The sequence below is a fragment of the Buteo buteo genome, chromosome 19 (genome assembly GCF_964188355.1).
Source record: "Buteo buteo chromosome 19, bButBut1.hap1.1, whole genome shotgun sequence".
Lineage (NCBI taxonomy): Eukaryota > Metazoa > Chordata > Aves > Accipitriformes > Accipitridae > Buteo > Buteo buteo.
The window spans coordinates 14,182,741-14,206,387 of record NC_134189.1 but is presented as its reverse complement, the minus strand read 5'-3'; the positions used below and the strand labels follow the sequence as shown (position 1 = coordinate 14,206,387).

The following is a 23,647-nucleotide window of genomic DNA, read 5'->3' as shown; positions in this document are numbered from 1 at the left end:
CACATGCATGTTCTAAGCCAAGCTAGACAGCTCTATTCATGCAAATCTAGTTATTCCTTAGGGAAAAAACCAGCAAATGAAGGTAACTGGCCCTGAAGCTTCGTATTGAGGATAGCAATGCTAGAAGCTGTCTGCCTGGAGATGTGAACTTAAAATAGGTCTCAAAACAAAACTGCTTTTCCCTCTTCTTTTCTACCCCAGTCTTGCCACATTGTGGTCAGAAATCCTTTTTTTAAAGTTTATGACAGTTCTGGATATTTTCTTTGATCAAAATCAATGTATATGCTGAAACATACACTCCTGACATGAAATAATCTAATCCAGGGAGAGAAGAGAAAACCAACTGCCATGTCACCAGGGTTCTGTCTGCCCACCACCCCTGTCTGTGTGTGATGGGGAGGAAAAAAAAAAATGATAGCATTCAGTTTTCATTAAAATGTCTGTATATGCTCTAAGAACTTCAGCTAAGAACCTTGTTGCTCACTTCTGTTACACTTGCATGCTGTTTCACCTGATCTACCCTTGCCATTTAAAATCACAGATTATGATAGATTCCTGCTTTACACCTGCACTTCTTTCACTATCTGCCAAAGACTTCATAGTTTAATGGATGAACTGAACTCTGTCCTGCCTTGATTGGTAGGTGGTGATGTAAGTTTGCATAATTGAAATGCATTGATTTCCCTGGAGTGCAAAATTGAAAAGCAGGGAGGTTAGCCAGCGAGATGTGTACTCTCATTCTAGAGGAACAGTGAAGTAAAGGAGCAAAAATGCTGGAGCAAGTTGCTTTGCTGCACCACGTAAGTGACGGCAGCCTCAGCTGAGAATTCAGGAAGTGCTTGGAAACAGACAAATTTTGTATTGCAATCAAATAGACCTCCTCATAATGAAGGCTTTGTGGAGGCTGCAGTAGCTCTCCTTTAAAATGGTGGTGAGCTGGCAAAAAGTGGGGATTAAACGGACTGGAAATGGGTAGAGACTTGAGGCTGAACACAGACTGAATGACACTAGTTGAATTTAGTTGTTGCTTTATCTTGTCCAGCACTTTTTCAGTAATCTGTCACCTTGCTGCTTTGAAGATGAGTAAATAGATTTTATAGCACGGACAGTATGTGCTTTCTTGGCTGCAGTATTCTTTCCAGCTGAACTTGCCTTCCTGTTTCTCTAAAACTTCTCCCTTCTGGATCTTGCATGCACTTGTTACCCCTGTAACTCAGATTTAATCATGCCACATGAAAATCCCTGCTGATTTGAAAAAATAAGATCTAACCTGGGTTGTCTAGCTGAGTCATAACCCTTTAGAGGATCTGGAGGACCTTGTATTTTGGCTCTGGAAAGAAAGATGAAAAACTATTGTAGAAATTGTAGTTGTTCAAGCTGTGGTTGCTTTCTGCCTGCTTAGGCAAAGCTTAATTAGCTGCTTCATTGCAAACATATAATCATTGTGATATCTTTAGCTGCTTTGTGGTACAACTTCACCCCATGAAAGACAGAACATCACAGATGGTTTACATTTTCCTGAACAAAACATATGCCAGGAGAGTAGGCATGCTCTGGAGCTCTGCTCTTTGAGCAGCTTGATGGCTGAATATGGTAGATCAGATAGGTTTGCAATTTGAATAGAAGTAATTTATGGAGATAAGATAGCTGACCTTTCAGAGCCATATTGGTAGCTCACAACTTTTGTTGAGAGAAACTCTAGTGTGAATGAAGTATGTAAGCTTGTGAAGTGTTGCTCTGAATTCTCAGAGAATCAGATGATCACACTTAAAATAGAGCATGAGCCAGAGCCTAAAGCTTGATCTTTTGAAAGTTTTCTTAATTATAATTGAATGTTAGTGAAAATTCACCATGGTAAGGTCCTATAAAAGCTTCCATTAGACTGTTCCTGTACCTGTTTTTCCAAGTGTTGAGCGTTGAATGCTGAAGAAATACTTCGGGCTTACTCTTCATTAAAAAATTGTATAAAAGTCTTATAGTTAAGTTACTGTATAAACTGAGAACAAGAAAGGGAGAAAAATGCTTGACAGGAAGTGCTTTTAGTTTTTTCAAGTAAACCTGTACATTTACTTGGATAAAACAGCAAGTTTTGTTGAAAACTGTTTCATGATTCTTGCTATGCTTTCCATTGAAAGTGGTTAGAAATGGCTTTTTACTTTTAAATTCCTCAGGTCTCTTCTGGTCTGACTGAAAATATGGCATGACATCTACAGTTAACTTGCAAAGTTAAGTAGCTCTAATTTGCTCTTTGCTTAGGTACTGTGCAACTAATATTGAATACAAATGAATGCACTGAAGATCTTAACAGCTACAATAACCTTTCCCTAAATACCCTACAACTATTCTTACTAAATTGTTAGCTTTATCTGTTACAGACAAATTAATTCTTGGCTTAGAACAAACGCATTCCCATTGGAAATGTGTAGATTTTTCCTGGTTGACCCTTTGGGAAACTTCTGGGAGACTTCTGAATGGGGATGTGAATGTCCTGTTCCTGTTGAAAAGCTGTTCAGAAACCTGTGTCACAAAGTAAAAGCATGGATGCTGAAAATTGGCAGGTACGTTGAGAACAACAAAAAGTATGCAAAAGTCTGACTGAGTACTGGCTGTGACCATGTCTCATGGATTTAAGGTGACGTATTAGTGCTTGACAGCTCCTGGGATTTAGTGGTGGATGTGGACAGGACAGCTATTTTCATATACTGCTGCATTTGGCTGCCAAAAGATGACTTGAAATAAAACAAAACAAAACCAAACCCAGAACTGTAACTATGGTAAACGTGGTGATTGCATGAGAATTGCTGCTTGTTGCTACGACTATATTGAATTGTGGTTCCTGGTTTTGAGTGATGGAAGTATTGGCAGAGGTGGGAGACCTGTTTGATGTACTGGTGCAATTAGACCAGATCGTAATGAGTAGTATGATACAGCCTTGATTTCAGCATCTTCTGACTTTTGAATGCATGGTAGGTGGACACCTTTATAATTCATTTTGTCTGACAGCATGTACTTTGATTTTTTTTTTTTTTTTTTTAAAAGTTTAGAAAGCTATTACTTTGGTAGCTAGTAGATATTCTTTTTATCAGAGGGTGGTGGTGACACAAGCTCTTGCAATAAAATAACATGCAGTTACTAGATTTCTGACTATAACCTAGAAAAGCAATTCTGTTCATATAGGAACTTTTCACCCTATAATATATGCCACCAGAGGTGGTCTGTGAAAGTAAACCTCCTTTGTATGCTTGCTTTTTTTTTTCTGTGCTTACCTCTACCTCTCCTGAAAATCTGCATGAAAACATGTCCATCAGTTAGCACAGATACTGTATGTTCCCCTTGTCAAGATTCCCAAGTGAACAGGATAAAGATTGTCTTCTGTCATGCTCCATACCTGTGTGTATGAGGGTGTGAGGGGGAATGTCTTGGGACACTTGGGGCAAGTCTCGGGTGTTTGTGCTGACCTGTGAACTCAGTGTGACAAATATATTTTATCAGGCACCCAACTACTCTAGAGCTCTGAGAACATTAATGGGTAGTGTAGACAATATTGTAGTTCAAATATTCTGTGTAAATCCTTAAGCATCAAACATTATGGTGACTTGCATCGCATGAGCTTATCGCCCTTGCACAAAAATGAAACTGGATATTTGTCTAATTTTTTTGCAAAATTATTGGAAACCTAATTTGACAGCTAAGGCTTATTCCTCCTATTATTTTTTAAATAGTCTAATTTTAAGTGACTTGAACAACAGACTTCCACAACTTCCCTTGAGTGTGCCAAGTTGATGATAGAGCAAACATTCAGTTTGACTCTGTTCCACAGCACTTCTGATGTGCGTATAAGCTTTTCTTTACTGTTTTGTCACAGTTCCTGATGGCAGCCCTTTGGACTGCCCTAATTGATGTTCCTCCAGATTTTCTTGAGACCCAGTTAGCTGTAGCCCTAAAAAGTTAAATTAAGATCCTGGAAGGAAATTCTGCTTAGTGTGCAGCTGCTGTGAGTGCAAGAAAAAGGCAGTGATAAATCTACAGGTTTTTAAAGCTGAAGTTAAATATGGGGATATTAAAAGAGCAAATGGAACCTTTCTTAAAGGGGTAAGCAAGATGAAATGTGTCTGCATTTTTAAAGAGGCATTTCCTTAAAGCATCCAGAGAGCCTAAACTCAGTGGGAAGATCTAGACAAATCATTTGTATTCTTTCTTTGACAGTAAGCAGGCTGGGTGTTCTTGGCTTTGCTTATGCAACTTCTAGTTAAACTTAGTGGTACTGCAACTAAAAAGAAAAAAACCACCACACCCAGCTTTTTTTTCCAGACATGTTGTCATACTGAGGTGATTGGAGCTGCAGAATTTTTTAAAATACTGACATAATTATTTTCCTCTGTCAAGACCTTGTTGATTTTTTAATTCTTTTTTTTTTTCAACTTTCACTGACTTCCAAAAATGAAGGAGATTTATTACATTTCTCACAGTCTCTTCCCTAAGGTGTAAGAATATCCAAAGGTTGCATCTTCATGATTTACATAAACCCGCTGAAGATCCCAGTGTTGCCTAAGGGATGGGTTCCATCTCACCACACAATGTGTTTCTTTTCCTCTTCCATTTCTCTTGTGATAGTTGTGCAGCCATGTGGGGAGTCAGATCAAATCTCTGACCCGACTGAAGAGGCTCTTCTTGTTTCTTTGGTTAGGGGAAGGGTAGTGCCAGCGTGGTCTTCAGTTGAAACTCATTCTTGTTTCCAAAATCAGGGGGAAAGGGCAACAAAAACCTTTCAGTAGTAGTGTGAAATAGATATCCTAAATAAATAGACTTAAGCAAAGCATGGATGTGTATACATGAGATCCTGAATGTATCTACTGTTAGTTATTGCCTCTAATCATGCATTAGCAGGAAGGTTGTGTGGCTAGGTTTCCAACTGCAGAAGTGGTGTTGTTCCTTTCTGTAGTATCATTAAGTACTTAATAATACTGAGTGATATGATTTAATAAACCCAGTGAAACCACAGGACTGGAAGAGAAAGTTGTAAAGTTCAGGAACTTGTTTTGATGAACAAGCATGTTGTCTTTGGCATTTTTGAAGGCAGAAGTGTCTGTTAGCACTTCTGTTTTGGGTACAGGTACTGAATTTTTCTCTTTATCATGTTTGACTGAGATTACAATTTAAATGCTCAGTTTTAAGAAATGTGTACTTCAGTGATCTGAATAAATTTTGAAATTTAGAGTGAAAACATATCAAGACATGAAAAAATGCTTAATAGACTGTATTCCTGTTCTCACATTACTTTAAATGTAGGAAAAGCATAACATTTGATTATTCCGAGATACACTTACAGAGTTCAGCATAGCTCACTTGCCAGTGATGGATAACAGAGCTTTCCCTCTGGAATCTCTAGTGCTATTCCAGTGCAATTACTGGTGACTGAAATAGTCTAAGAGTGTCCTTAAACTTAAAAAACTAGGAGCTGATTTTGGAAGGTTTCTCTGTCCCCATCCTTGAAACTATTCCCTGTACCGTTCTTGGCAATCTGAAATGGAGAGATAGCACTGAAAGGAATTGCTCTTCTTTCTAGGAGGGTTTCCACTTCACTGCTGGATCTAAAAACAAAGAAAGAAAAAAAAACAGCTGTGGCTTTTCCTGCTCATTCTGTTTGTGGCAGATTCAAGCCTCAAAACAACTAAAACTCTGTTGGTTACCTTATCTCAAAACTGAACATCATATCATAATGATCAGTAAAGTATTACTAGATATGACAAGATATGTTTAACTCTTTGGATTAATTTTTTTAGTGTTTTTAATAAAGTCTAAACAAATTAGCACTCCTTTTTGTTTCATTAAACAGTGAACTGGAGAGCTCAAAGAAGCATTGAAGTAATTTATTTGAACTTAGCAATGGTAAGGAAGCAAGTTTTGAAATTAAGCACTTCCTTCTAAAATCTTAATGCCGTATTCAAAGGTTAGTGGTTGAAATGGGCCTCGAAGAGTTGAATTTTAAGGATCGTAGGAGCAGGAATGTGTTTAGTTTGCAGAGCCCTGTTATGTCTCTGAGATGTGCTTTTTTTTTTTTTTTTACTACTTGAGGGGCCAGGTCACTAAAGAAAAAACGTCACATAAAATCTGGAATACTTGATAACTTCAGAATTGTAGATGTGCAGGTTTCCGTCTTTAAATGAGAACAAGCTTGTTTTTAAAAATCAGGTCCCTTTAGTAGGCCTGACTTTCCTTTTTATGCAACAGGAAGGATGGCTATATATGTATCAAATGCAGAAGAAGCTCAGTGCACACTTCTATAAGCAGTAGCTGAACTCTTTAGCCTAAAGACTTGAATTGTTATGCCATAACACAAGTTTTGGCTAAAAATTGTTGCTTGGGATATTTTCTTCCAAGTTTCAGCATAAATTCATAAGTTTATGAACAAGTCTGCACAGTGACAATGTATGGTAATGTGGTAGCTGAATTTAGCCTAGCACCCCTACCTGGGCTGCCTCCTACGAGAAGGGAAACACTGATCCTGTGCACTGATGACATAAGCAAAGGTTTCACTTTTTTAGTGCTTGTGGTATTCATATCTGAACTAAGTCTTTTCTAAGTCTAGACTAAGGTTTTTCCCCTGTAAAAGGCTTAGTGCTGCTTTCCCTGGTTGCCAGAAGATTTGAGTGGAGATAGTTGTTTTCTAAGTACATACACAAATTGTCTTTGTTTTTTTTAAAGCAAAAGGTTTTTTTTAAGGTAGACCTCTAACCGGAGGACTTCAGTGTTGTGATGAGACTGCTGAAACAATCTGTGTGGAACAACGTAAGGAAGTATGTTCTATCACCCAGCATCTGTTGCCTCAAATAACCATTGCCCAGGACTCGTTTGCCTGTTTGATCAGACTGGCCATTTACGTGGCTTGTGATTAGTTTCAAGCCAGTTAATGGAAGCAGTCTTGCTCAATCTTTCCTAGGCCTTACCCCTTTAAAGGTGGTGAGATGATTAACTTCACTTTTAGATTGCTGGCTGGAACATACTTCCAACTTTGACCTGATAATCTTCTCAAATCCTGTTGCCAGACCCCCCTATTAGGGATGAAGAAAGGAAGAAGGACCCTGAGCATAAGTGGGCTGACCTGCTAGAGGTTCTCCAGCCCAACATGCGTGTGTGTAATAGAATTCCACTAAACAAGGCTTTTTTTCCAAATCAGCTGTTTGTAGGGTCAGTCTGCTCTCCTGGTTTCTTAACCTGTCTTCCCACATAAATGACCTTTTTTTTCCTAGCAAAATCACTTGCTTTCCCAAGTACTCATAAGTAGCTGCCACGAACTGATACTAGAAACAACTTCTCATCCCAGAGGTGAACCTTATGTTAATGAACGAGTTCTTTATATGTCAAAATTAAAATGACAGCCCTGCAAGAACTAAAGCTTCTTGATTGCACTAAAACTGAATCATGGGTCTTTGGATTCTACAGATATCCAATGTTTTAAATTGTATTGACACACTGCAAGTCATCCAAAATGTGGTTTTGTAAAGGCAAAGGTAGATAATTTAAATTTAAAGTGAAACATTTTTTTATTCCTTTCTGTACATCAGTATTAGCTTTCCTCATAGCCTTGTAACACTGACAGCACAGGATAAGAGAATAATCTCTGGCTTTGAGCTATCTATTTAAAACCTTGTGGTTTAGTTGCCAGCTGAACAGCGATTCCTTGTGGCCCCCCTGCCAGGAATTACACTCTACCCATGGTAAATATAGCATGGGGTTGTTTTTTTTTTGTTTTGTTTTGTTTTTTTTCCCTTTAGGTGTGAATATCCTTTTTGATGTCATTATGTACCTCTTCCATACTGTAGCTCATAAGAAACTCATGTGGTTTGGGACAACATCTGGACCAACGTGATACTCAATAATTTTTTTATATTCTTATCAATGCTTTTTTTCTGATTCTTCCAGATTCAGATACTGCAAATTCAGATGTCACCAAACTTGAGCAGTAAGAACTATTTTCAAGGAGAGAGGAGGCAGTTTAGTTGAACCCTTGGACTAGGTATTGCCTTTGTTTACAAAGTAGAGTGTGAAATAGGATTCACAGCTACAATCCCAACTACTAGAGAGTAGTTTCATGTGTTACTTTCATGGGTACACGAGCTTTCTTTTAAGTGTTTATTTCCAAGCCTCATGGAACATTTTTGTTATTGTTGTTGTTAAGGTAAGGAGGAAATCTGAGGACCTTAGGAGTTTTGTGAATATAGGGGAAAAAGTGACTTGCTGCTTCTGGCCCTCTTCACCTTTTAGGATGATGTGTGCTGAGACTTGAGCATCTATCCTCTGTTGTATTGCTTGGTTACATAAAAATCGATCTGCCTGGAGCTTAAATATGCAGGTCTGCTGCAAGGGATATTGTGTTAGGTTTAAAGTGTCCCTTGTGGCTCCATCCTTGGAGATACTCAAAACCTGACTGGGCACAGTCCTGAGTAACCTGTTCTAGCTGACTCTGAGCAGTGGCATCAAACTAAGCAATCTCCAGAGGTCCTTTCCAACCTTAATTATTCTGTGGTTCTGTGACTCACAATTTCTTAATTTGACCCACTTCTCAGATAAGAGTTTTAAACAGGGTAGATTGGTGCACTTCCCTCATCAACAGCCAAATCAACTTCCCTAACCGAGAAGAGAATAGGAAACATGGATGCATTTCCTCCAGAAATGATCCTACTTCTTCTGCAGTCAAATACACTCATCAGAGGAAAGCTAAGGGCATGGCAGGCCTCTAGTTTAATACTGTCAGGGTCAGCCTAGTACTGACTCATATTGTCAAATGTAGCCTAGTTGAGACAGACTAGTTTTTCTTTCATGCACATGTGCTGTTTTTCCATGAATGGATTTTAACTTCTTGTGTTAAGTGAAGGAAGCCAGAAGAGGAGCAGGTTGGAAGTTTCTCTGTGCTAAATCCTGTCCATAGAAAAGACTGCTGAGAGAGTGAGCCATCCAGCCTGGACACTCCAGCCACAGAGTGTCTTTGCCTTTCTGTGAAAGGAAAGCTGATGTTGCTCACTTCATGTGGTCATTTGTCCTTGAAGCATGGTACGTCTGTGGAGATTACACCCAAAACTTGTTGGGCTCATCTGAGGTAGGATTGAAATAGCTGTGAGCACATGTTGGTATGTGATATTTAGTTACTAGATGAAAAACAAACCAGCCTTAAATAATGGATTGAGTTTGCAGATGGTTTGCATCCACATTGCATTGCTGCAAGTAGCTGTTGTAGTGTTGTCAACTTCTCTCACAGGTTTCTCTACACTGCTTTAAATTCTTCCAGGGAAAACAGCATTTAATAGCAAGGTACCTATCTTGTTGGCCACTTTGATTAGGTGTTACCTTGCTATTAATTTACTTACATAAGCTGATGTTAATGTAACATGTGGTATAACTAATAAATAGCTCTGTGCTAAAATTTAACTGCCTTGTCCCCTGGAGTGGTGCTACGTGGGATTCTATTGCTTAGAAATGGACACACACAGGCAGTAAGTGCTACGTTGAGTACATGGAGAAGCGTGTGGGTATCACTAGTGTTCTCTCCAGTGTGTATTGTGAGTTACTGAAATACCTTTGAGTAACCTTAGGGTTACATCCCACAGTCTATACAAAGATGAACTCTGAGACCCTCTATATGGTACACCGGCAGCCTGTTTTCTCCAAAGGTAGCAAGTATAATGGGCATAGGGTCACTTGGAAGCACTTTAACAGGTAGCCAGCCAAACTACAGAAGGGACCACTTCTTGTATCCAGTGAACAATACTGTATTATGCTTGTCAAGGGCATAGCTTCAAATTTCTTTACAGCTAGACACTGTAAACTTGCTTCTGTTTTGTTCTTTGTTTCTCTAAGATACTAACATGTCTCAATCTATGGCTGTTTATAAATGTGCCAGCAACTCTGGACTGAAGTAGTGGATGTATAAATACTGAACTTTCTGTTAAACTTGAGACCCTACTAATCTGCTTAATGTCTGTATTACTGTCGGATCTGAGGAGTTAGCCAGGAGACTAATGGAAGTAGAGTGACTGTTACATAGCATATATGGAAAGGGGAAAAGCAAGCTCATTCAAGATCAGATTAGAGCGATGCTGAATCAGCTACACTGTTGATGTATTTTAGGTATTTTTAAGAGCAATTCAAAGACACATGAAATTTTTCTTCTTTTGGGATAATGGACTCCTGGGTGTTACGGTTTAACCCCAGCCAGCAACTCAGCACCATGCAGCCATTCACTCACTCCCCACCCCGCAGTGGGATGGGGGAGACAATCGGGGGGGGGGGGGGGGAAGTAAAACTTGTGGGTTCGGATAAGAACAGTTTAATAGAACAGAAAGGAAGAAGCTAATAATGATAATAACAATAATAAAATTACAATAATAGTAATAAAAGGATTGGAATATACAAGTGATGCACAATGCAATTACTCACCAGCTGCTGACTGATGGCCAGTTAGTTCCTGAGTGGTGATCCCTCCCAGCCTCGCTCCCCCCAGTTTATATACTAGACATGATGTCACATGGCATGGAATACCCCTTTGGCCAGTTTGGGTTGGCTGTCCTGGCTGTGTCCCCTCCCAACTTCTTGTGTGCTTCCAGCTTTCTTGCTGGCTGGGCATGAGAAGCTGAAAAATCCTTGACTTAGTCTAAACATTACTTAGCAACAACTGAAAACATCAGTGTGTTATCAACATTCTTCTCTTACTGAACCCAAAACATAGCACTATACCAGCTACTAGGAAGAAAATTAACTCTATCTAGCCGAAACCAGGACACTGGGCAGTATAATACATGCTTGGACCACTGGAACAGTACTTATGTCTTAAATTCTCTGATGTAATTTGGTGAGCTGATTATACTTGTATAGCTTATAGTCATCTTACATTTATTTATTAGCTGTGGGGACACAGATATGGCATAAATTGCCTGAAGCATTTCTTTGCCTTGCATATCTTTGCCTTTGGGGGAAACAACATTCAAGTTTTATTTTCCAAAGTAAACAATATGCAGGAGTGTACCAGCAGTTTTTAGTATGCTGCTTCTGCACCCTGGTGCACTACCAAAAGCACAGTTTTCTTGAAATTGTATGAATCTCTTTCCCGTCTTCCCAAACAACCATTCTGTTAACAGCACTGTTTCTTTCAGCCCTATGCACATAGGCAAAATTCTGGAAGTCTGTTGCTGCCTTCAGTTTTCAAGGGTGTAATTCTTTAAAATAGAGGAAGAAGCGAAATTTCATCCATCCTGGCAAGGAAATGGGGTTTCAAATGACTAGAGTCACCTCCCTCGCACTTTTTCCCACCCCATACAACACATGCATCAGTAAGAGGACAGGCGGTTACAGAAATGGCTACAGTATCAGCTACTTTGACAGAAAATTAATCTTTATGCGGCCAAAGGCCTTGAAAGCTGATAATTTTGCACAGCACTATGAACCTTCAATAAAGCTTTTTTGTTATGCATACTTATTTGCAGTCGTGGTTAAGATCACTTGATTCTGGCTTGGGATATTAATTGTGCATATGTTGTCATGTCTATATATGTCCAGTAATATCAAAGCACTGGACTAGTTTGGAGGCAAATCCTAGGATGTGGTCTGTTCCTTTTCAGTCTCAGAAAACTGTATTCTGTTAATAAACCAAGTCTTTAATTGCCTTGGGCTTTTCTTGTGGGAGAGTGCTCTAGAACCCTGTTTCTCTGGTTTCAAACATTGAGTTTGCAGTCCAAGAGCTAACACACATTTTTCTGCCACTATCAAAGGTGTTCTACCCTATTTATTATGTTGATAGCAATGGATCAAGAAGTAGGGGAGACTGGAAGGACTGATCACAAGTTCTTTGTTAGTTTGACTAGCCTAACAGCCCATGGGAAGCTTCCATGTGAAGCTTTATTGGTCTCCTGACCAGTGGCATAAATATTGCACCCCTTTTCTGGGGAGACTGCTGCATCCAAATATATTTTTCTTTCACAATTTGATCAGATGGATTTCTGGTAGCCCTGGCATTCTGTTTCATCCTACTTTTGTTGCTCTAGTGCTTGAGGTCACTCAGTTTCTCATGTATGATATTTTGATTCACTGCTAGGAAGCACAATATTCTGAAGCCTCTACTTTACCCCAAAGAACCTTGCTCAGATGTTAATACAAGACATTTCTCCACTAATGAATGCACTGTGAAGCAGTTAGCTTTATACAGGGCATGCTTGCATCATGTGTACGTGAAAGGCTACTTGTAGCTGATGCTGTTCAGTTGTGAAAATGAGTGAGGCTTGGATTTGGGATGAGTACTCCAGAGCATCTTCCTTTGGAACAGAGAGTACCAAATTGTGTTTAAAAGGGGAAGGAACTAGTTTTGGGTGGGAAAGGTTACTGTTCCAGATCTTTAAGGATGAGGGGGATGATGCTACCTACTCCTTTGAGACTAACTTGATCTTTACACTGTTATTCTGTAGAAAGAACTAGAATTTATGGGATACAAATGAAATTAAATTCAATAGTATAAAGCCAAGAATGAGGCGGTCTGGTGTCCCTCTACTTGGATATGACTGAGAAAGGAGAATTAGTGATCCCTGTGATCAATGAGTACATTGAAATGTATAGTCGAACTGCATTGTAGTTGTGGAATAGGCTAAAGCAATCCCAGAAGTGTCAGGAGAGGGGGGGTACCTTGCAGTATGCACCCAACAATATGCAGTTCTCCTTGGAAGGCCTAGGAAAAGAGAGCCTATCTTAGACTAGGAGAGCTTGATTTAACCTGAGTATAATGAAGATCAAGATAGGATGTAGCATCTGTCTATAAATATATGTAGGAAGGGAGGGAAAGCTAACGTGTAGGTTCGGTATCATCACAGGAACAAGGAGGTATAAACTTGGCCTGGAACTCAAAAGAAAGCTATTGATCATAAAAACAACTGGGTGCAGGAAGAAACTTCCTGAAAAGAAACAGGGATGGGACAAAAAGCATTACTAATCTCAGTTGCCACAGCATGATATGGCTCAGGAAATTGCCCTCTTCTATCAGCCTCAGATCCTTCTGTCTGCCTTTTGGTCTTCCAAATGAGTGTTCCCCAGTTTATCCACTATAGTTACAGAACATAATTCAGTAGTTACTGTAGAGGGTGCATGTCCAGTTGGTGGTGTCAGCCAGGGAAGGGAAATAAGCCATATCGCTTTCAGAATAGCAATGCCCTTAACAACATGCTTTAACTTTTGGTCAGCCCTGAATTGGTCAGGCAGTTGGACTAGATGATTGTTGTAGGTCCCTTCCAACTGAAATATTCTGTTCTACTAAACCAGGGATGTTACAGAAATGAAAAGGTAAAAGCAAGCATTACTTTTTCATTGTGGCCACTCCTAGTATTTGAAGATCCAATTACCAAAGAGTTTTCTAGTCTACCCCATGGAATAGGAAATTTTTCATTACAGTTAGCCAGATCTCTCAGGTCCATGGAGAAAAGGCTGCCTGTGATCATTTCTGGTGTGTACATATGGGGAAGGACAGGGGAATGGAGAGAGAATGCATATGGGTTTCACTGGTGGCTTCCAATGTAATCAGGAACAAATTGTTCACATTTCTCAGTCTTCAAATTGGAGAAGACCAACCCTTCTTAATAGCAGCATATGCTTCTGTTAGCATAAACTAATGGTAAATATATGACTACTAAATTGTTTAATACCAGTGAGCAACTGGAGGGAGGGTGGTTTCCGGATGTTGAAGGCCCCAGGTTGCTTTCTCTGGAGAGGAACTTAGAGTTAACCCTGTTGTCTGCTGCGCAGGAGCACTGCATAGATTTCCAGGAAAGCATCTACTGTCAAGCTATGGTTCTGCCATCACTGTTGGTCATCTCCAGTTTACAGAGCTCTGCTGTGCTGCCAGTCCGTTTTGGCTGATGGACCCTGAAAGCAGCAGTTGAATGAAGTTGAAGAAAGTATTTCTTATTTACAGTATTTTTCTTCTTAAAGAGAGGTTGTCAGTCTGATTCTGAAGTTCTTTCCTGCCTTCAGTTAAGGTAGCAGCAGCCTGTTGCTATTATCACTGAGAAAGTCACAAGTTACCTTTAGTCTTTCTTGCCCCTTCTTGTCGCTTAAAAGCATTCTGAAAAAGGGATATTCTGTCTAGTGCTCAAATACCTGATGGAGGATGGCATTATGAAATAACGGTTTATGGAAATTATTCAGTTTGATCCCAAGGTCCAGAACTGAATCATCCGCCAGCGGAAATCATGGAATGCCCTATGAAACAAATTCCAGCCTGCAAGTGGCATAGTGGTAAAGCAGTGCATCAGGGTTGTTGAACCACACTGGACAGAAGTTGTTTCACCGTGCGATAGTTCTCCATGACCACGGAGAGCTTTACCTATTAAAGAGGTGTATGTAGATGTCTTTCACAAAAGCTCCATTGGTGGGGGCTCTCAGACCTGCATAAAGTGAAGAGGGTGCTCGTGCCCTCTCACGGAGTAACTCTCTCTGCTAGATAGCTGGGAGGTTCAGCTAAGGGTATCTCAGGTCCCCAGATATCCTTGCAGAGGAATAGCCTTTATCCAAAGGAGGATGGAATTAAAAAGACTAGACAGAAAAGTCCTTGAGGATGAAAGGTAAAGAGAGAAGCTTTTATGTGTGCTCACTGCTAGGAACAAATTCTGCTGAATGGCATCCTTACACTTAGATTGGATTAAATCTCTGACTAATTCATACCAAGTCTTTTCATGTCCCCACCAGTGCAGCTGTATTTGAGCAGACTAGTAATGTCTGCCTCTGGAAGTGATGACTGCCATCTTATTTCAGAAAATGCTTGCCAAAGCCTTGGGGAGAGGAGAGTAAATCACAAAACTGCCTCCACCTCTTTCCTCTGTAACTGATTTCCTAACAGATCTTCATTTGCTTGAGGCATTGAGCTTGGCACGGTCTTTGCTGAGAGAGGCATCTCCTGTACATTCATTCGGTGGCTGGAGGGGAATCTCTATCTGGCCAATTGAAACTGATTCAGCATTTACTGAGAGTCAAATGTCCAGCCAAGTGAGGAACTTACTGCCTGGTTACTATTTTTAAGCTATGTAACAGTATGTGCAAATGATATTAACTTATGTCCAGAGTTGAAAGTTTCATGTTACAAGTTTTGGTTTTGCCATACTCTTCCTATAATCTGGATTACCTTTCGAGATTTTGGTATATTTTGTAGCATGAGAAAATACAACTTCTTTATTCTACCTGTTTGTCATAATTTAGCCAAAATGTTAAACAGGTTATTTGCTTACAATATATTCCTGTCTCCTGATAAAAACTTTCCTTCTACCTATGAGGAAAATGAATGATGGGACGCATTAGACACACAGGATTGTGTAATAGAGATGAATTTTCATTAAGCTTCTAGATTTGATCAGTTGTCATCTGACAGTCTTACAGTGAAGTTTGTCACTAAGGTTGGATTTTGCTTTGCTTTTTTCAATTATTATTGTTACTAAAGATCGCAGAGCGTAACAGAATGCAAAGGGTGGGTATTCTTGTCTTTAGAAGAGGAAAGATTTACATGAGTAAATTTGTCAAGGGTTAGTACTAAACTTAAAATACTGTAAAATTAAGAACTCCAAGATGTAAGTACAGTAAGAGAGTGCTTTGAGGAAAGGCTAGGATACAGATGATTTTTTTTTTTTTCCCCTCTGAGGATAAAAACATGTCTACAGCAACTTAGCCTGGGACACATTATAGAAGAGAATTGTGGGACCTGTGGAATAGACCTCAATTAAATGATCTAATTTATGAAATAAAAGTTATAGGATTACTGTGTGTGTTTTTTCTTCCTGTGATCTAATGAATTGGGATTTAGCATTGTGTCCATTGAACTTGTTCAGTATGTTTTCTGTTATCTAGAAGCCCCATGCCTTAAGAATCTAGACAAATAAGTTCTACCATGAAAACAAGGTGTAGCTCTATACTGAATCTGCCAGTTGTTCCAAAAAAAGAAAATTCAAAACATGATGGGAACCAGTCTCTGGTTCACTTCAAATTCTGCTTTGTGTCCTGTTCAAACTCTGTTCAGTCAGTAGTGGTTTTGCTGAAGTGTGTAATTCTCTGCCGTTGCAAAATGAAATTAAATTGCTTAATTTTATATTATGGTCTAATCTAGTGACTAATGTAGGAGGACAATACAGGCCTGTGGTGGCCTGTGGAGCATCAAGGAACAACCTGCTGCATCTGCCCTAGATTGAGTTCCTTGCCATTGCCATGTCTGATTTTAGATATTTAGAGAGACTACACAGCACACATTTTCATGCACAACTTCTAAGGAGAAAGGAAGGCTAGGTGTAGTGCTTTGAGCTACATGAGTAGGGTGCACCAATCAGTGGTTATAAAGACACCGGGATTTTCTTTGGCAGCAGTGAAGCTTGAGGGAGTTGGCCTGCTGGTGGAGCTTGGGGTGTTGGCCATGCATGGGTTGGGGGCAGTGGCAGATTGGGGCATAGGACAGCTGGGATATAGAGTGCTGGATATATTAACAGTGACAAGTGAAGGCATGTGGCAGGTAGTGAGTAAGGTGCTGGTTCTCATCTCCAGATGAATCCTGGAGATGATGTTCCTGGTTGGACCTTTCTAGTTAAGGAAAAAGAGGTGGCAGTTCTGGAGGTCTGGGTTTAAGGTCCAATTTCTTAGGTGTTTTTTGAGCTCTGCATGTATATTTTACCTGGTAATTATAAAGGCTAAGATTGTACCCACAGGTTGTAGTATGGTCCCAGCCCTTCCTGGACTTTTCCTAGAATAAAGCTTGGAATTAATTTTGGTTTTGAAGTTCAACAGCCTCTAAATGAAGTGGTTTGTGGGTTGGAGAAATCTTTACGGTTCTTTTATTCAAATGTCTGTTTACGTTGGTTTCTTGGCTCCCAAGAGAGTCTTGTAAGATCTACATTAAGAAAAAAAAAAATTCCAAAATTTTTAAGTCTGTCTGCTTTCTATATTCAGTCTTCCTCGACAGAAACAGGATATACATGCATTAAATAATCTGTTTGAACTGCTCTGTGCAGTGTACTCAATTTCTGATGCTATAGCTAGTTGAGTATGTATGGAGGGTGGGATTATGAATCTTTTAATCCTATTTTCTAACTACCTTCTCTTCTTCTACCACTTCCTTTTGAGGAAGTGCCTGCCTCTTTTCCACACCCATAACAGCTGAGAGTTGGAAGAAGCGCAAATAAAACTTGCTTTCCCATGTATTTTTAATGTCTGTAACTGGAATAATTGTTCTTTGTTTTGTGAGAGTCCGGTATTTACCAATCCACTGAGGACCGAGCCTTGGAGTTAAAAGTCCATGCAGCCATCATCTGCCTTGATTAGAATAAATGCTGGCACAAATGACCAGTCTTTTGAGTTTGCTTCTGAGGTGCTAAGATGTTTCTCTTGGTAACCCAAATGAAGGTGGCTTTGGCAAGTTCAGCCTAGTTTGGACCCCGTGATTCTACGTGACTAGTAATCTTTGACCTGTGTAAGGGAGAACTGAAGCATCTAAGGGGAGACGAGTGCATGTAATACAAGGCAAGCACATACTACATTAGATGCTAGACCTTTTCATTTTTCAGATTTCATAAACCATTTTATATGCTCTTTAAAGAATTGTAATTTTTTTCCTTTTGTCACTTGCAGATTATATGGTTGTATCTGTCCCTGTTGATTATCTTCCCTGCATTAACTTTTGTGATCGTTGCAGTCTGTTTTGGTACCAGGTTCTGACAGAAGCCTTCACTTACATACATTTTAAAAAAAGTGTTTATGTGAGTTTTGTTAGAGAATTTATTTTATAAGATTTTTTTTTTCCTTTACTATAAATATAGGCTCTCTATTTTCTCACTGTTGTGGAATGGCTTGGGGTGATCAGAGTGCTGGCAGAACCTGGACGCCTCAGAGGACTTGGTTCACTGGGTTGCAGAGGTTGTAATAGTGTGTTTGTAGCCTCCACTCTTCGTTCTGCTCAAAATTTCTAATTGGTTCAGAACAATGTTCTTATTCTCTAATGGTCAGTAAAGCTTTTCTGAAAATCTTTTCTTGTGGCATAGCATGTTGGCTCAGAAAGATGAATCAATCCATGTCCTGTATGATGTCAAAAGCTGGTATGCCTTGCTGTACTAAGGCAACTGATTTGTTTTATCCCCATTTGAAGTCATGGAAATAAAGTTTTGTGACAGTGTCATTGCATTTATTTCTTAGACACCTTTTCTTTTGTACAGGAGCTTTCCTCTGGTTATTGGATAGTGTTCGAACAACTCTGAGGAAGTAGAACTTGTAAAACTGGGTGGGAGCTAACTTTAGGATGGGTTTCTATGTTGAAATTTAACACCAGGAACAGCTTCAAAGCACTTCAAATGAGGGAATGACATTCAACCTTCTTGCCCTGTTAAGTGGTGGAGTGAGAAGCCCCCGTGTGCTTCAGCCTGCTAGTGAAGTCACCTTCACCTAGTGTGAAGTGATTGTACACTTGCCTTAGAAGTGGGATATGTGTTGCTCATCAGAAAATACCCACCATTTGACTGCCTACAGGTGTGGTGTATGGTCTTTAGGGGAAACGCTTGTAGACTGAGGGCTCCCTGTATTGAACCAGCCAAATTTGTGTTTTGAGGACTTGTGTTTTCTCAGGAGGTTTTGTGGGAGATACATGGATTTCACCACCCAGATAATAAATGGAGCCTTTGCTGTCAAATATCATTAGGTTTTGGGAGGCCTGTAAGGAGAAGCGTTGCTCATGTGACTTGCTGTGTTAATGACCACGCTCCAAAAAATTTGTCATGAGATTCTAGTGGGATGTAGTACTTTTTGCCGTTGGAATAAAAGCACATTTACTTCTTTGAGAAATAAATTTTCTTTTGCTGTGCTTGTAGGCTACCATGTGGTTCTTTACAGCACAGTGACAGTTCCAAGATGTAAAGAATGTCCTTAGCTTCCCAAACACACAGCTGATGAGTTGGTGCTAGGTGAGAAGGGATCACTGCATTGGTTACTAGTCGCCCGATGTGAAGATTTGTACTATGAGGAATCTCCCTAGTATGTGGCTGTGTCAGGCATTGAAGCTAGTAGCTCTTCTTGAAGCTTGTCTTACAATATGACAGCTATGCAGATGGCCTACTATTCCCTTATCTTATAAGGGGGCAACTACTTCTTCCTTGGTATAATTTCCTTTTTTTCATCCAATGCAGAGAGATGATCTGTTTCTTGGTCTCTTTATTTATGTTGGTGTTCATTCAGTGTAGGGACTCTGCTGTGATCAAAGGGTTGTATATGACAGAGCAGCAGAATAGTATGTTTGTTGAATACATATGGATAAAAAGTTATTTTGTAGGTCTGATTTTTTCAGTACTCATGTTGTGGCACTTAAGAAATGGTTAGTAATGAACAACGTACACATTTTTCTTCAGTACCTTGATAAGAATTTGGGAACCAAAATGTTATCTGTAACTGCTTCTGTATTTGTATGTTTCTGTGATCTTGGATATAATTTGCATTTCTTTTCAAATCGTTCCTTGATTGAGTTTTTCTTGATGTGAGAATTCTATTAACTATTTGTAAATGTGCTTTGATCTTCTCCTTAAGAGTGGGTTCTTGTATTTGCAATCAAGTTCATATTTGGTCTCTCTTTCTCCCACTTTTGTCCTAGTTTAGGGGGGAGGGTAGACAGGAAAGAGGGGGGGACCCAAAAGACTCACCTCCCATATGGTGGGCAGAAGCTCAGCAAATCAGGTTTGGTAAGTGTATTAAAACAGAAACATCTTTTTGCCAGCATATTGGTTTGAGTGTTGAATTTTATGAACGGGAGCAGATCTAAATACTATCTTAAAACATACTGTGGACAGCGCTGACCTTCCTTTTTTCCATCTGGTATAAAAGGGAAGCTGCAAACAATGGCAACCACACCTTTGTCCTCCTGCTTTCCCATTTTTTGTCTGCATAATATGGAGCCAAAATAATTGCCAGTTTTGGCTTTAGCTTTTCTTGTCAAAATTGTCCTCTCTTTGCCATCTGTTCCACAGTCTTACTGCTGCCCTAAAGCTGTACTTTTTGATACCTGTGATCAGTTAGTCATGAACATATTGTAGCAAAGTCCTTTTCTTTAGCTTTAGGTAAAAATAAAATAAATCAAATCCTGGAAATGAAAACAGAGCTTTTTCATTTGTTGGAATAAAGACTTTTTTTAGTGTGGTTTCCTAAAGAAGGGAGGCTTACGGGATTGAGCTGTTTGTCCATCTGCTTTTCAGTTCATCCTTAATAACTTTTGAACAATTTCATCCAGATTTGACAGGGAGTAAAAGTCTCAAAGGTAATTGGTTTCCTACAAGAAAACTGGAGGCTGGGTGGAGGAGAGAGACAAAAATAGGTGTCCCCACTGTCTGCAGCATAAGCTTAACAATAATCTGTGCTTAGGCTTTTGCTAGTCAAGTTGCAAGTGTGTACTGGCTGCCTAGGTACTGCGGTAATCTCAGAGTTCTCCGAACATGTTACTGAGTCTTGCTTAGGCAGAAGCTGGGGGGCCATGAAAGGGAGACAAGGGCATATGGAACATTGCTGGGGAACTGGAAATTTTAGGAAAAGGATGAAATCAGTGGAAATTGGGGCTATTGGAGCTATCAGTAGTTTTATGATTGATGAACTAACTTGCTTTCAGATTCCATATGGTACTACTGCAGTTTGATCTCTGACTTCTCAGAGATTTAGCTGTTAAGGGTACATCTGTCATGTTTGCCTGGCTGTGAAATAACCAAAATGTAAGAAAGCATTTACATTGTGCTCAGACAAACTCGGCATTCTGAAGTGGAGCTGGGCAGTTACTTTGGCAAATGTTTTAATCACTCAAAATGCTGTTTTAAGCTAGACAGAACAAGCTGTGAATTTAGATGGAATTAACTCAATAGTTTCTGCTGGAAAAAAATGGATAACAATGCTGGAAAATACATTCCGATAATATTTTATTTTTCCAGGCTCAAGTCATTAGTTGAATGAACACTTTCAACAAAATCAGGATGGAAAATGTAGGGGGGTTGGCACCTATAATGGGGGTTTATTTGCCTGGAATATAGGAGCCCTGCATTTGCAACACTTTCTGCAGGAACTTGAATTTGTACAACCAAATTCATTATGTGTATAATTTGCAAAATCTCTTCCTATCACGTGCATTTGACAGAAGTAGGGCACTGGACTTTTCTTTCTCGTATATGCATTTGTATTCCTGCATCCGTGGTGACTGTGGGAAGGAACCACCACCTGGAATTATTCATTGCCTGTGTCTCTGTCTTTCATTGGTTTCTTTTGTCCTGGGCAAGCACTGGAGATCCTGAGTGTACTTGCAGTCATGAGTCAGTGACAACCTCATGCTATTATTGTAAATAGCAACACGAACACTGTTCTTGCATGCGTTTTTTCACGGGCTTTGTCTTTCTCTCCCAATAATCCAGCCAAGGAATTTACAGAGCTTCTGAGTCAGCAATCAGCTGCCTCGAGACAAAACATGCAGGGTACTGCACACTTGCAGAATAGCCAACAAGGCATGCAAATACCCTGGAAACCTGGCAAATAATTCTTGCCTGCCCTTGCTTTCCTCCTGTAATTTCCATGTTCTCTGATGTGTTGCTCACGGGTTCCAAGTGCTTTGGGTGTTTACATCAAGAATGCAGAGTCCTGGGGAGTGACTTATTGCGTTGACTGAAGCCTCTGTATTTGGCCTGTGGGCATAACTGACTTCACAGCCTGCATGAAATGGGATGTCAGCAGAACTGCTATATTAACGTGCCGCTCAGGCTGCGCTGCGTAAAATGACCTGCTTTTGCAAGTTTGTCTCCTGGCTTGGGAAACCTTGAACACAAAGCTGTAAGTTCCTGTAATGAAAGTAGGTTGGATTTTTAACTTTGGGATCTCTCTGAGCAGTGCAGATCCAATGCCGCTTTGCTCCTTTGGTGAAAAAGTACAATAGAAGAGTAAGAAGTAAAACCTATGTTGTTCTTGCATCTGGATATATCAGTAATGGACTGTGGACTAACAGACTTAAATAGCCACTCCACTTAACTTAGGTCATATAACTTCTATTGCTTTTTCTTATGAAGTGTCAGTCACCTGAAGTGCTGGTGTAAAGTGAGTGTTTGGATGGTAGAGTGGGGTGCAAGAGGTGGGGGAAACGTAACACAAAATAGTGTTCGACATGCGACGTGCTGATTAATGAGGCATATGACTTTAGAATGGAGGTATTTTATTGTGTCTGTATTGCACAAACACACTGAAATTACTCCTTCAGTGTAAGAGGTGATTTGTTGGAGCTCTTTGTAACATTCTTCTTGAGAACAGAAGAGGAGACACAAGCCTAAAGCACAGTGTCTTGGACCTCTGCAGTAGTGCAGTGGTTACCCTGAGGTGCAAGCCTGGAGCACATTTCCAGCTTCACAGCAGTGAAGTTAAGATTAAAAATAAGGAAAGCAGTTATTTCATCCTGCTTAGTAACAAGTACTGATATGGACATGGCATCACTATCAGCCAGTTAGAAAAACAGCTTCATGTGTTCTGAGTCCTCTGAGGCATTTGTCCTAATAAAGTCAGAATCACATTCTCCAGTATTAACCTATTGCTGTACTATGGCTTCTGTAGGAAATTTTATTTTCATTTTTAATAATAGTGTGTGGCTGTATGTGAAGGTTTCCAGGTCTCCTTTGCTATTTCTAAACATAAGCAATAAATACCATGTTAGGGTGAAATGCAGGAGTGCCCAAATAAACTGCTGCAGAGCTGTCATATGGGAGGGAAAGAGACATGAGCTGTACTGTTTGACTTGGCTTCCTGTCTGCTGGAAGCAGGAAGAGAGCTGGTGAGAATCTAAAAAGTTTTATCCGAGTCCACATATTTCCTTTCTTACCTTAATACCCTTTGCAAAAAAAACAAAGGACAAAAAACACCTCCGAAATGCTTTCACTTCCGTAGTTCCCGCATATGTTCCCATGCTGCCCTCCTATCTGAAGACAAACAGAACTGCTCTTTCTTAGAGAGCAGAGTAATCTATTATATGTATGTACTTAGTATTAGGTATAAAAGGAAGAAAGAGATTTATTATATATAAAAGGAAGAGAGAGAGGGAGAGAAAATACCTACTCTTTAAACAAAATCTGCTCTTTGTGATCCAAACAATTAATTCTGTAGCTCTGCAGGCTGCTTCTGAGGGATCCCAGAAAAGCAACTAAGAGTATCAGACCTCCTGTTAGCATATTTAATCTGCTGAGGACCCCAACTACCACCTAAAATTTTGTACGGACCTCCATATCAAAAGGAGTTGAAAACCACAGAATAGAGGAACTACTATGAGAATCTCATGAGGATCATGCATCAGCCACATTTCACTCTTATGCTGCTTGCTTACTGACAGGAATATATGCATAGACTCTAGGTAAGGCAAATGTTTATACAGCTTGATGCAACACAGATGGGCGGGGGGGGTTCAGTCTTGACATCTTTTCTTAAGCATTTGATTGCTATTAGCAGGTTTAACTTCTTTCTAGGATTGCAGTAGCCATCACTGGGTTTGTTATGTCACTGTACAAAAGCAGTGTTTGCAAGGACTCCGACAGAGGTATCAGCTTGTGCTATACCATCTTCTTTCCTCTTCTCTATTTATCATGAGCAAAGACATGTGTCCTTT

General features: G+C 39.8%; 1 protein-coding gene across 12 annotated transcripts in view; it reads left to right on the top strand.

The window, feature by feature from the left end:
• MICAL3 (microtubule associated monooxygenase, calponin and LIM domain containing 3) overlaps nucleotides 1–23,647 on the top strand; it is a 186,490-nt gene that overhangs the window by 52,673 nt on the left and 110,170 nt on the right. Inside the window, exon 1 of one of the 12 annotated variants that reach the window (XM_075051248.1) lies at nucleotides 23,152–23,395. The exons of the other annotated variants lie outside the window; for them this stretch is intronic. The gene's annotated coding sequence lies outside the window, so the exon portion shown is untranslated. Of the gene's footprint in view, nucleotides 1–23,151; nucleotides 23,396–23,647 lie in introns of those variants that run through there. 12 annotated transcript variants of the gene reach the window in all.